Source organism: Glycine soja, chromosome 18 (assembly GCF_004193775.1).
Source record: "Glycine soja cultivar W05 chromosome 18, ASM419377v2, whole genome shotgun sequence".
Lineage (NCBI taxonomy): Eukaryota > Viridiplantae > Streptophyta > Magnoliopsida > Fabales > Fabaceae > Glycine > Glycine soja.
The window spans coordinates 44,598,686-44,614,037 of NC_041019.1; the positions used below are offsets into that span (position 1 = coordinate 44,598,686).

Here is a 15,352-nt window from a genome sequence, read left to right on the forward strand (position 1 = left end):
TATAGTAAATTAATGTAGTTTAATAAAATGACAAAATTTTATATTTTTAAAATATTTATTTATGTAATTTATTGATAGTATTTTTATGTATATTACAATAAATAAAATGAATTTCTTAATATAGATAAAAATACGTTGTCACTAAATCACAAATATTATTTTAAAAGATAAATATAATATATAAAATAAATAAAACATATATAAATATACATATTCTAATTTATGAGAATAGTATTTTTTTACATATATTAAGATTAATTTACTTTTATTATTTATTACAATAGTATTTTTTATTTATATTGAACTTTGTTTAATCAAGGGGTTAATTTTTTTTAAAGAATTAAATTATATAGTAAATAAATGTAGTTAAATAAATGAGAAAATTTTCTATTTTGAAAATATTTATTTATGTAATTTATTGACAGTATTTTTATCTATATTACAATAAATAAAATGAATTTCTTAATATAGATAAAATAATATTATCACTAAATCAGAAACATTATTTTAAATGATAAATATAATATATAAAATAAAAAAACTTATATACATATACATATTCTAATTTATGTGAATAGTATTTTTTTTACATATATTAAGATTAAGATATTTTTAACATTTATCACAATAGTATTTTTTATTAATATTAAACTTTTTTTAGTCAAGTGGTTAATTTTTTTTAAAGAATTAAATTATATAGTAAATAAATGTAGTTAAATAAAATGAGAAAATTTTCTATTTTCAAAATATTTATTTATGTAATTTATTGACAGTATTTTTATCTATATTACAATAAATAAAATGAATTTCTTAATATAGATAATAAAATGTTATCACTTAATCAGAAAAATTATTTTAAAAGATAAATATAATATATAAAATAAAAAAAACTTATATAAATATACATATTCTAATTTATGTGAATAGTATTTTTTTACATATATTAACATTGATATATTTTTATTATTTATTAGAATAATATTTATTTTATATTTAACTTTATTTAATCAAGTGATTATTTTTTTAAATAATTAAATTATATAGTTAATAAATGTACTTAAATAAAATTAGAATATTTTCTATGTTTAAAATATTTATTTATGTAATTTATTGACAGTATTTTTTATCTATATTATAATAAATAACATGAATTTCTTAATATAGATAAAAAAAAGATCACTAAATCAAAAAAATTATTTTAAAAGTTAAATATAATATATAAAATAAAAACAACTTATATACATATACATATTCTAATTTATGTCAATAGTATTTTTTTTACATATATTAAGATTAAGATATTTTTAACATTTATTACAATAGTATTTTTTATTTATATTTAACTTTGTTTAATCAAGTGGTTAATTTTTTTTAAAGAATTAAATTATATAGTAAATAAATGTAGTTAAATAAAATGAGAAAATTTTCTATTTTCAAAATATTTATTTATGTAATTTATTGACAGTATTTTTATATATATTACAATAAATAAAATGAATTTCTTAATATAGATAAAAAACCTTTATCACTGAATCAAAAATATTATTTTAAAAGATAAATATAATATATAAAATAAAAAAAACTTATATAAATATACATATTCTAATTTATGTGAAAATAAAATTTAATCTTATATGTTATATTTTAAAAGATAATATATAAGATTATAAAACTATAATCAATAAAACATTGAATTTGAACTATTTTTGCATAAAATTTATATTAGTATTATATTTTGCACCAAATATTCAAATGAGCACTTTGATGTGGTGATAAATGAGTATATTTCTCATTCTAAACATCATGGTTCTTGTCTTTCCTCAAGCATTTTTAAAGTTTTTATTTTTTTTAAGAAAATGTTAGTCAACTTTTTATTATAATCAATGTTTGAAATTTAACCATTAACCGTTAAAATTAGGAGTGGGTAAACGGGTCGACTCACCCTGCGTAAGCCCACGTTGGTAGCAGACGGATCAGTCTGCCCCACACTCTTACACAAACTTAATACATTGGTCCGCACTCGTCTCACGGGCCTAGTTTCTAGAGAAACACTTAAATTTGAAAATAAATATAGTTTTTTCATCTTAAAAAAAGTCAATTACACTCAATTATATATTTTTAAAAAATTCTTAATAAATCTCTAACAAATACTCAATTACAAAAATTTTAACACAACCAAATAAGTTTTCAATATAAATGAAAAGAAATTTTTTATTAGGCTTTTAGGATTAATTTGATTTAGGTTGACCTTGGTTAGTAGTTGCGGGTTTGCGGATCAACCCATGAACCCCGTGGTCCAAACCCACACAACTTGCGGATTATGCAAGACGAATCCAAAATCTTGCATAGCCATGGATTTTATAAAAAAAAAAAAAAACTGGTTTGTGGCCTGCGCGAACCACAGGCCTCCTATCCAATCCATGGACCCGAGTCTGTTTACTCACCCCTAGTTAAAATCAGTGACTCAATTAGTGAATTAAAAAAATAGGAGGACCATTTTGGTGAAATAGGTAAAATAGGGGGACAAATTTTGCAATTAAGCCTTAAATTAAAGTAAATTTGGGATTTCAGTGAATGCATATGTTACGCAATGCACATGTTGTATTAAAGTCAAATTGGGTCTTCATCAATGCATAAATTTCACTTATGTCATATTAAAACTTAATGAATCATTGATGTTACACTTATACCTTATATTTTGAATTACTTAATTTTATAAATTTTGATTATCATATATTTTCATAATATAAAGGGTATTTATTATCATTTTTAAATATTTATTTTGTAAAAAACAAAAATTAAAAGACTAATGATAAGCATGACTTATTTATCCTAATCAAATAATGTAAATATTATTTTCTTAATTGAAAAATATTACTAATATACTAATTTCAATATTTTTCTAGTATAAAATATATTTGAGTATATTATATATTTATTACGATTTATATTCCTAGGTTAGCTTTGCTATTCTTAGCCGGTCCCAAGCCCGGATAAAAGGAGAGGGTTGTGTTAGGCTTTCGACAGCCAACGTTAAACTTTGTCGAATCTCTATGACATAGATCAATTACGTAATAATGTGAATGCTAGGTCGTTGCCCGGAAGCAACGCGCTGTATGGCTCGAGTACAATGTCAAAAGAGCAAGGGCCGCTACATCGCCGCCCGGATGTAGTGAAAAGTAAGCAAGGGTTCCCACATTTTCGTGAACGGGTGTGGGTAAAGAAGCTAGTTCATGACAGGAGGATTCGCTTTGGTACATGGAATATAGGCACACTTACTGGAAAATCTATGGAAATAGTGGATGTTATGGCGAGGAGGAAGATCAATTTTATGTGCCTACAAGAAACTAAGTGGACAGGTGAAAAAGCGAAAGAATTAGACAACTCGGGATTTAAGCTGTGGTATACGGGAAAAATCAGATCAAGAAATGGGGTAGGGATTATTGTGGACAAGGAGTGGAAAAAGGATGTCGTGGATGTAAGAAGAGTAGGAGATCGTATCATAGTCTTAAAATTGGTAGTGGGACAGGACACCTTTAATGTTATTAGTGGGTACGCACCTCAGGTTGGGTTAGCAGAACACTTTAAGGTAAAATTTTGGGAGGATCTAGAAGGGGTACTTCAGGATATACCCCAAGGAGAGAAAGTTTTCCTAGGAGGGGATCTCAATGGACATGTAGGTAGCGTGGCTAGAGGTTTTGAGGGGGTGCATGGGGGTTTTGGGCTAGGGGAGATGAATGGGGAGGGTAAATCCATCTTGGAGTTTTCGGAGGCTTTGGATCTTTCTATAGCCAATACATGGTTTAAGAAAAGAGAGGAACATCTTATCACTTACAAAAGTGGAGGGACATGTTCTCAGATAGATTTCTTCCTTATCAGGAAGTCTGATAGGAAGTATTGCTTGAACTGTAAAGTTATCCCGGGAGAGAGCTTGACTACCCAACATAGAGTTTTGGTTATGGATGTAAGAATTAGAGATAGGGCAAAGAGAAGAAGTCCTATGGTAGCACCAAGGATCAAATGGTGGCACTTGAAGGGTGAGAAACAAGGAATCTTCCAACAAAAGATATGGGAGGGATGGTGTGGACAATCACAAGGAAGTGCAAATGATCTGTGGAACAAGATGTCCCAAGAGATTATTAAAGTGGCTAAAGAGACGTTGGGTGAATCTAGAGGTTTTGGACCTAGGGGTAAAGAATCGTGGTGGTGGAATGAAAATGTTCAGAGCAAAGTTAGAGTAAAAAAGGAGTGTTTCAAGGAGTGGTCTAAGTGTAGAAATTCTGAAACTTGGGATAAGTATAAGATAGCTAGAAATGAAACCAAAAAGGCGGTGAGTGAGGCAAGAGCCCAAGCTTTTGATGGACTATACCAAGCTCTAGGAACCAGGGACGGAGAAAGATCTATATATAGGCTTGCTAAGGGTAGAGAGAGGAAGACTAGAGATTTGGATCAAGTAAAGTGTGTTAAGGATGAAGAAGGCAAAGTCTTAGTGCATGAAAAAGATATCAAGGAAAGGTGGAAGGCGTATTTCCACAACTTATTTAATGATGGATATGGATATGACTCTAGCATTCTAGACACAAGAGAAGAGGACCGGAACTATAAGTACTATCGTCGGATTCAGAAACAGGAAGTAAAGGAAGCGTTGAAAAGAATGAGTAATGGTAAGGCGGTGGGGCCAGACAACATACCTATTGAAGTGTGGAAAACTCTTGGAGATAGAGGTCTTGAGTGGCTCACCAAACTCTTTAACGAAATTATGAGGTCAAAACGCATGCCGGAGGAATGGAGGAGAAGCACGTTAGTGCCAATCTATAAGAACAAGGGGGATATACAAAATTGTGCAAATTATAGGGGAATCAAGCTCATGAGTCATACCATGAAATTATGGGAAAGAGTGATCGAACGGAGATTAAGAAAGGAGACTCAAGTTACTGAGAATCAATTTGGTTTCATGCCGGGAAGGTCGACCATGGAAGCGATTTATTTATTACGGCGGGTGATGGAGCAATATCGCATGGCCCAACAAGACTTGCACTTGATTTTTATTGACTTGGAGAAAGCGTATGATAGAGTGCCTAGAGAGATTTTGTGGAAAGCTCTAGAGAAGAAAGGGGTTAGGGTTGCATATATTCGAGCTATCCAAGATATGTATGATAGGGTATCGACTAGTGTTAGGACACAGGGTGGAGAGTCAGACAATTTTCCCATCACAATTGGTTTGCATCAAGGGTCAACCCTTAGCCCCTACCTTTTTACCTTAATTCTGGATGTCCTCACGAAACAAATCCAAGAGATAGCGCCGAGATGCATGCTTTTTGCAGATGACATAGTCCTCCTTGGAGAGTCGAGGGAGGAGTTCAATGAGAGGTTGGAAACTTGGAGACGAGCTCTAGAAACACATGGCTTTTGCCTAAGCAGAAGCAAATCGGAGTATATGGAATGTAAGTTCAACAAAAGAAGGAGGGTTTCTAACTCAGAGGTGAAAATAGGAGACCATATTATCCCTCAAGTCACACGGTTTAAATATCTTGGGTCTGTAATACAGGATGATGGGGAAATTGAAGGGGATGTGAATCATCACATTCAAGCAGGATGGATGAAATGGAGAAAAGCATCGGGGGTGTTATGTGATGCAAAGGTACCGATCAAGCTAAAGGGAAAGTTTTATCGGACTGCGGTAAGACCGGCGATTTTGTACGGAACAGAATGTTGGGCGGTCAAGAGCCAACATGAGAATAAAGTAGGTGTAGCGGAGATGAGGATGTTGCGGTGGATGTGTGGTAAGACTCGACAGGATAAAATTAGAAACGAAGCTATTAGAGAGAGGGTTGGAGTAGCGCCTATTGTAGAGAAGATGGTGGAAAATAGACTTAGGTGGTTTGGGCATGTAGAGAGAAGACCGGTAGACTCTGTAGTGAGGAGAGTAGACCAGATGGAGAGAAGACAAACAATTCGAGGCAGAGGAAGACCCAAAAAGACTATAAGAGAGGTTATCAAAAAGGATCTCGAACTTAATGATTTGGATAGAAGTATGGTACTTGATAGAACATTATGGCGGAAGTTGATCCATGTAGCCGACCCCACCTAGTGGGATAAGGCGTTGTTGTTGTTGTTGTTGTTATAATAAATAAAAATTTTGTTACTTCAATTATATAGAAAATGAGATTTCAATCGCTAATTCGATCGCTAATCTCAAAAGAGATATGTATAGTGACCGAACATTTGCGGTCGCTATAATCTTCATATAGCAATCGAAACCACTTCGGTTGTTATCTTCAAATACATATCGGTTGCTACTTCGGTGGTTAAAGTACTTTTATTTTTTTATATATACAACAACCGAAACAGTCACCAAAGTATTCAGCGACCTTTCGTTTCGGTCACTAATGCAATCGCTAACACAAGTTAGACATCGCGATCAATTTCGGTCACGAGTTGCAATGTTATCTTTGTGGTTGCTACTTCGGTCTCTGTTAGCGATCGAATTAGTTTGGTCTCTAACTTCGGTTGCTAAATTGCATTTTTCTAGTAGTGACAACTATCCATGCTAGGTGTTTGTTCTACTCTCTCGCTCATGGCTGAACTAAAAATCGAAATGAAGATGGAAGAAGGTTGAGATATCGAGTGTGCAGTAGAGCTCTGATACCATAACAAAACGAAACCGAATAACAGAAAGTTAGCAAAATGTAAAACAGCAAAATGGTCAAACCAGCTTGGCTTTATTGATGGAGAGAAGTTATTTATACAATGATGAAAACATAAGCGCAGGAAAAGCAGTTGGAAAAGCTATTGAGCAATAACAGAAAATGGTTACAATGAAAAGCTGGATTATTTACAATATTAGTTACAATGGATAGCGCTAAGAACAATTGAAATTGCATTTGGTGATAAGATTAAGAGAATTTAGAACCACAACGCCATCGCGAATATATATAAGTATACAATAAGTGTATTGTTCCTGCTTCATATCGATATTAAATTATTACGTACAATTATTTAGGGTTTTGCCTTTCCTTTGCGTTTGCAAAGAGCTCATTGATTAGCAACAAAAATAATAACTGAAACAAAGTTGAGCTTTAACGACAAAAGATGGTCACTCCATGGAATGACTGCTCTAGTCACAGGAGGCACCCGAGGAATTTGGTTGGTTTATCTGTAACTCTTACATCAATCTCATCACTAATTAGTTGGTGCATGGCTTAATTTGCTTTCACTCAATCACATCATTAATTAATTCATCATTTTTATTTTTCATTTTGAATTGGGCATGCCATTGTTGAAGAATTGGCAGAATTTGTGCAGCTGTTCATATTTGTTCACGAAACCAAGATGATATTGATAAATGTTTACAAGAGTGAAAAAGCAAGGGACTTAATGTGACTGGTTCAGTGTGCGATCTACAGTGTTCTCACCAACGTAAAAGATTAATTGAAATTGTTGCCTCCATCTTTCAAGGAAAGCTCAATATTCTAGTAAGATTCAACCACATAATTTTGTTTTTCTCCTCTTGCGAATGAAAAGTTAAACTCAAATATAAGGTTGACATATCAAGACGGGAGGGCATTGCCATACGTAAATAAAACGAGCTTTGCAACGATTAGGGATGGATCCACGTAGTGGAGTTTGGCAGAAATTATTACATACTTCAAAATTACTATTGATTCAAATAATTTCTACATGATACATAATTAATTTTAGTAATTTTTTCATAAATAAATTTTTGTTAATACTGTTATCACATCGAAATTAATTGACACTACGTGATAGTAAAAAATTATGTAATAGTTTCTCGGAATTTGTAGGCAACGTGATTTCAATTTTTTTTTACCAAAGAAGAACTGTAAAAGAACTGTATTTCTTTTAATAATTATTAATAACTCTCTAAATTAATAAATTTATCTGATCCTGACATTATTAATTAATAAAATTTTAACTGTATACATATATAATTACAAATTTCCCTATAATTTGAAATGGAGTATAAAAATTCATGTATTGTATTTTGTATCTACAAATTAAATTTATCAATATGAATATTGTCTCTACTCTCAATAACGTAACATAGTTTTTTTGGATCCTGACCGACAACTATATATACTAATTATGATCAATTCTACTAGATTAATTAGTGAATCAGCAACCGCGTGATCATTTTATAATGTTTGAGGAATTGAATTTAGTCATCCATATATAGTGAAAGGCATGCAGAAGAATTCCTGTGTCAGCATACAGTACTTTTTAATTCACTCTCAAGTCGACATTATTAGCTTCAATGTGATTGTTCATTTTCCCCGACTCACTTTTTAATTAGATATCCTCGTATTTGAATTGATTTAACAATTAAGCGGTTCTCTTAATTTTAATTTGCTGGAAGATGTATAGCAAAGAAAATAATGGATTACACTGTGGAAGATATATCAACCACTATGGGCACCAATTTTGAGTCATCTTATCATTTGTGTCAAGTTGCACACCCACTTCTAAAAGAATCTGGGCACGGGAGCGTAGTATTTATTTCGTCCATTGCAGGTTTAAGAGCTTTTCCATTTTTTTCTGCTTACGCAGCCTCTAAAGGTATGCTTCATTTTCTTCATTTCCCATAATCGAGACCTAATAATTTATCGTGCAAAGAATGATTGATAGAAGATAATCTATCTGAATATATATAATTTAATTTACACAGGAGCCATGAATCAATTCACCAAAAACTTAGCATTTGAATGGGCAAAGGATAATATCCGTGCAAATGCTGTCGCAGCTGGACCTGTTATGATTGTCCTTATGGAGGCTGTCAAGGTATATACGCATTTATTCATTTAAGTTTATCATGGGTATAGGCAAGATTGATTTACATATGGCAAATCTTATTTTCATTATTTTCCCTTATTCTATTATGATAATCATTTATCAAAGCTAAATATAATAATTTGACCTGGCGTGCCTCCCTATTTACGACCACTTTAATTTGAGGAGAAATAATATAATTATTTCAATTAATTATTTTGTATGATTATTTATATTTATTTAACATTTCATGTTTCTTGTACTTATTGGTTGTCTTTACTTTCTTTTCATTTGTATGCATTTCTTATAGAAGGTATTCAGTGCAGTGTTGATAAGCTAGCTTATCCTAAAACTGTTTCGGCATGAAATTAATTTTAACGGGGAGAAATTTTAGAAATTAAGTTTAATTACTCATTTAGATTTTATATTATATCTGTACAATAAGTTATGTTATAGTCTTTATACATGAATATAAGTAACTAGTGATCTTATTCCCTACACATTTAAACCTTACCGCCTTGTCTAATTACTTCTTTCGTCCAAATTAAAATGACTAATTTTTAAAGTTTTTTATATGGATTAAGAAAAACAAGTATTTTAAATAAATAATATTTATTATAGAACAATTTTACTAAAATATTTTTATTTTCTTTCTTACTTTTAATAAATATATTATTAAACTTTTCAAAACAACAATATTTATTAAAAGATAAAACTGAAATATATGTTTGAATATATTATTAAAAAGTGAGAACATCAACTAAATTAGATATTTTTTAAAGATTAAAATTATAGACATTTTGAGACAGAGGAAATATAAAATATTATTGGCTAGTTCATGCATATTAAAAAAGTTGGTTAATTTAACTATTAACATTAAATTTGTCGATAATTATATTATTTTTCAAAATTATCCTATTAAATAATTAATACATAGAAAGAAAATAATAGTAATGAAGCTTTAATTTTTTAAACTAAACTCTTATTCTCCAATCCTAATAAGGGAGAAAGAGACAATTTATAATATTTATTTTGGGTAATTTGATCAAAAAATAATTAATAGAATAGATAATTAGAAAGTATCTTATAAAAAGAAACAATCAAATTATTATTTTTAGGGAGGGAACAAAGAAATTTTAAAACAATGTCTTTGTAGAAATTAAAACCACTACTATACAAAGAACCTTTTACATAGGTTATTTCCTACATACAAAGTCGGTTAGGAACTATCTTTGTAGCGAGCATTGTAGAAGGTGTAGGTATCTACGACGACGGTTCCCTGAAACTGTCTTAGAATGTGTTACATTCTAAGACGGTCAACACATTCTAAGACAGTCTAGACCACAAGACCGTCTTGAAATGTGACACATTCTAAGATAGTCTGATGCCACAACCGTCTTAGAGTGTGGCACATTCGAAGGCGATCTTGGTGTCGAGACCATCTTAGAATGTAACACATTCGAAGACGGTCTTGGAGTCCACACCATCTTCGAATGTAACACATTTGAATCTCGACACCAAGACCATCTTGGTGTTAAGATCATCTTCGAATGTGTTACATTCTAAGACAGTTCACAACAAAACCGTCTTAGAATGTATTTTTTTAAATGATTTATTTTCATTGCCACCTAATACTTTGTAAAAAGGTCTACCATTTTATACATGTGTAACAAAAGAAAGCCATATTTTATATATATATATATATATATATATATATATATATATATATATATATATATATATATATATACACACACTACTACAACCCCTTGAATTTTGTAAAAGTCATTCTCCGAAAAGAAGTTTCACAAAAACCTAATTTCATAAAAGACGACATTTTACAACAAATTAATTCAAATGCAAACTAAAGAGAGTAAGAGTAAATTTGATTTTCATAAAATTAAAAGGGTTCCAAATGTTGGTGCAACTTTTTCCCATATTATGACTAGCTTAACAATTAATCTATATCCCAGGCTAACAAGCTTGGTTGAACACTCCAAAATGTCTTGAAAGGTAAAAGCACAACCCAAAATTAAAATTTAAATACAAGCACCTAATATTTAATTTAACATATACAATTGGATTTACTTATTTGATAGGAATGTTGTTTATCAACATATGAAGTTCATACTAGTTTGTTGTCATCCAAGTTTGGCAAACCTTCTTTTTTGCGGGTTTTCGTTGTACGTTGTTTGTGAGTCTCAAATTGAATTAATTATGTCATTTCTTCTAGGAAACATTAGGTCCCCTTGGTAATTACAATGGACTCCAAGATTGTTGGGTAGGACTCTAAGGTCAACACAATTTCCTCCAAAATGTGAAAAGATATTATACTTGTATGCCATATGGTTTTCCAACAAGATCACCAAGGTTCAAGTTCTCCATCACCTGCCCATTCATTATACTGAAAATTACCAACTCTGTCATTTTGGACACAAAATAGGTATAATAATGTAACTTACTTGGCCTCTTTTGGGTCCCCCCCTGCCCCCCAAATCAAAAATCTAGTTTTCTTAGTTATGTCTTGAATCTTTACCTTATTAGCAAAAAATATGTACCTTATAATCATTACATGTAAAAGATTTAGTTCATGTATTTGATAATATTCATCACGAAAGAAAACTATTTGGTTTCTCTCTTTATCCTTTTAGTTTTACTTCTGTTGTTAAATCCTTACATCACAACTAACAAGAAATTACCCACTTGTTCAGCATTTCATTAATGGTTGTACAGGTCTCTGGTGAAACCACTACTATTTTCGCATTTTCTATCAATAATCAACAAGAGAAAGTGATAAGCTGCATGATAATTATTTATATTATAGAAAAGACAAACAAATGAATTATGTGAGAAGGATAAGAAAAGCAAATCACCATGAGACACACATGTGCGATATCATTTGTTAGTGCTATTGATGTTACAAAAACAGTACACATCCCTAAGGATTTCAGTTAGAGACCCAGTTACTTAATCTTGTATTATAATATGAAATATAAAAAAGAAGTTGACAACTGTCATACCCTAATTTCGTCCGGGGACCATTGTTTAATGGCCTGCAACCTTTGCTTGACCGCTTCGAGTTACTTAACACCCATTGTTGGGTAATCTGTGAAGTTCCGCGACATGCCGGAAGTCGAAAGGGAACATTGTCGTGCAATCTGTAAAGTTCCGCAACATTCCAGAGTTCAAAAGAGGGGATTGTTGTGTAATCCGTAAAGTTTCGCGAGATTACAGAAAGAAATAAGTGTCGTTACGTAATCCGTTAAGTTTCGTAACGTTACGGAAAAAGAATTAGCAAAAAAGCAAAATGGGGGTATATTTAGTAAAAAAAGGGTGTGCAAATAGCAACCAGGCCCACTTGGCGAGCTGGGCGGCAACCACCTCCCTTTTTTCCGCTATAAATAGGGGAAAGAGGGCAGAGTAATTTCGTTCAGCTCTTCTGGTATTTAGGATTCTCTTGAAATTAGTGAGAAAAATTGTTTCCGTGAAGAAAATCCAAGCCGAGGCGCTTTCGTAACACTTCCGAGACGTTTCCCCGAGCGATTTCGTGAAGATTCTTCACCGTTCTTCGTTCGTTCTTCGTCGTTCTTCGGTCTTCAACCGGTAAGTTCCCGAAATCGAATCTTTCAATTCATTCTATGGACCCCTAGTGGTCTCCACTTGTTTTGCGTACTTTTATTTTTATTTCGTTTACTTTCCGTACCCCCTTTTGACGTGCTTTAACCATTTACTTAAGTCGTTTTCTCGCCTAATTAATAATAAAATAAATTTCCACCGATCATTTGAGTTGTAATATCGTTTAATCTCTGTTAAAATAAAATCCAACCGATCTTTCACGCCGTAACCATGTTTAAAACCAAAAGAGGCAAAATAATAATAAAATAATAAAAAATATCTTTGAATAAAATAATCCAAAAAATCAATCGAACGCTTTTCTTTGGGATTTTTCTTAATTGAATTGACTAATAACCAAAGTGAAACTAAGGATAAAATCAACTCACAAATCAAGCTTTGTCCATAAAAATCACCTAAAAACCATTTCAAGGTCCAAACGCCTTAAATGGTCCTCTTTGCTTTTATTGGTTAAAGGTGGACGTTTGAAAGCCTAAAGTCAACCCATAACTTTGTCACTACTTTCAAAAAACCAAGAGATCATTAATGGTCCAATGCCTTAATGTTTTCTCTCCTTTCAAAAGAATCAAAAAAATCGTTTAAATGGTCCAATGTCTTAAACGACTTTTTGTTTGGTCACAATATATCTTGCAAAAAAGATAAAAACAACTTAACCAACGCTTAGTTCTCAAAGAACTACGTAGGTCTGATTTCCTTATCACAATTGAGGAATACGTAGGAGCAAGGGAAACACCCTTGTCGACCACAAAAAGATAAAAAATATAAAAGGCATAAAAAGCATAAAAGGGAAAATAAAACAAATTGAAGTCATATTTGCACACTTGATTAAAGGCTATCGTCCTTTGTGACGGACGCGTGGGGTGCTAATACCTTCCCCGTGCGTAAACACAACTCCCGAACCTTTCACACTTAAAGTTTGTAGACCACACCTTTCCAGTTTTTCCGATGTTTTCCTCGAATAAACGTTGGTGGCGACTCCGCGCATTTTCCTTTCATGGAAGACGCACCCGCGAGCCCCGCGTCGCCCTCCCGCCGAAGGGTAGGTTGCGACAACAACAACTTTCCAATAACACATAAATGTGTAGAAACAATGCTACTTTCTTTCAATACATACTTGTCCTTCGTGTAGAGATTCGAAGTTTGCAGTACTATAGTTAATTGTGAAGGAACTGAATGTGATCTTCTCCACTGACTTTGTTTCAAGTGAGCCAAAACATTAGCGCATAAAATTAAGAAAACATTGAAATATGTCAAGGACCAACTCTTAATAGCCTAAGAAAAGCAAGTATCTCTTATCCGACCAAAGTGTGAAAGATCCACAACCTATGCCATTAGATGCATAAAAAATTAATTTAAGTGAACAACTAAATCCTACATTATCTAACAATATATTAATATAATTTTATAAATTGGTAAGCATGAAATTATAAGACTTGAAATTTATATTAGCTTTTACAAAACTTGATAACAGGCTGTGACATAATATTTTGTAGAAACTCTAGAACTACAATTGAATAATCTAAAACCTTGAGCTATTCTAAGGCCACAAAAGACATGTAGGTTAGTTCACATTTTGTAAAATTGGAAAGTACAAAGTCAGAAATTGAAATAAAAAATAATTTAATGTGTTTAAGAGTCTACTTCAGTACTCCCTCTTGTGGTTTATATTGTTTCTACCAAATGAAGTTGTTCAAATAGAGAGAATGAGAAAGCACATTAAGCTACACACATTAAAAAAACAAACCAAATAAATTACATACCACAACCCCATTGTCCACAACAGCCAGTGCTTCATCATCATTATGAAATGTCTCAATCATCCCTTCACCAGAAATCTTTGCACTTGCACTTTTGACAGTATCCTGCAATTAGTAAAACTTATAATTTGACAATAAAAAATTTCTATATTCCATATGATTTCTCTTCTCTCAAGCAATATCATAATGGTATTCCAAAAAACAAGAGTTATATTATATTTTTGGTCCTTATATGTTACACTCATTTTTATTTGGTTCTTATATGACAAACTTTCAATTTAGTCCCTACTCATATCCTTTAAATTTAGTAATCATTGTCTACTATTGATATGATATTCTCTGTCGGAGGTATAACACTATGAAGTGTAGAACCAAATAAAAAATGTAGGGATCATAAATACTATATTTTTTGTAGTGACAATCATTTTCAACTCAATTCATAGGTAAACTTCATCATAAATCAAAAAAGGAGTTGAAGGCACATGCTGGCCATTTATGGGTAAAACAGTGGTGTCCTTTGTGATGCTGACCTAGGAAGTCCATGCAATCTTGGCAGATTAGTGGCTGCACAAACTCCATCAATATACAAAGGTGAATTTGGCCATATCATTCCAGGAGCCTAATAGGAGTTGCCCCATTTGTAATGGTGGCCAGGAAGAGGACAACTTCCATTTCCAGATGATTTTCAAACTGGGCAAGAAGTGAAAAATACGATCAATTGAATATTTTTTTGACCCATGCAGTTCAAAATTTTATAGATTCACCAACCATAGGATGAAACAAAAAAATGTAGAAAAAAGTTACTATTTCACTTGCTAATGTATTGGACTTTTTAACTTACCATATTAATTGAATTCGACGAAGCGCCCATTGGAGTAAACTTGACAGAACTGCATATTATTTGAGATTCATGTTTGCTACCACCTTAGGAGAAATATGGTGAACACTATTAGCTAAACCATTACGAAAAAATAAAAAAGGGAATGTGGATGAAAAGCTGGAGCAGCTTGACTATCAAAATTCAACTAGCCAGGTGAAGCAGATTTAGTAATTTCACATCTGTTGTCAGCTGATTTAACTCTGACTAGTGATGGTAACGAGTTAAGAACACTTGAAGAGACCCCATGAACAAAAGCAGTTTTCGGGGATGGTGTGCATGTGGCAGCAGGCTCAAC

The 15,352-nt window shown here is 32.0% G+C and overlaps 1 pseudogene; it reads left to right on the forward strand.

The window, feature by feature from the left end:
* Positions 1–15,352, forward strand: part of LOC114397292 — a 58,516-nt pseudogene that overhangs the window by 24,085 nt on the left and 19,079 nt on the right.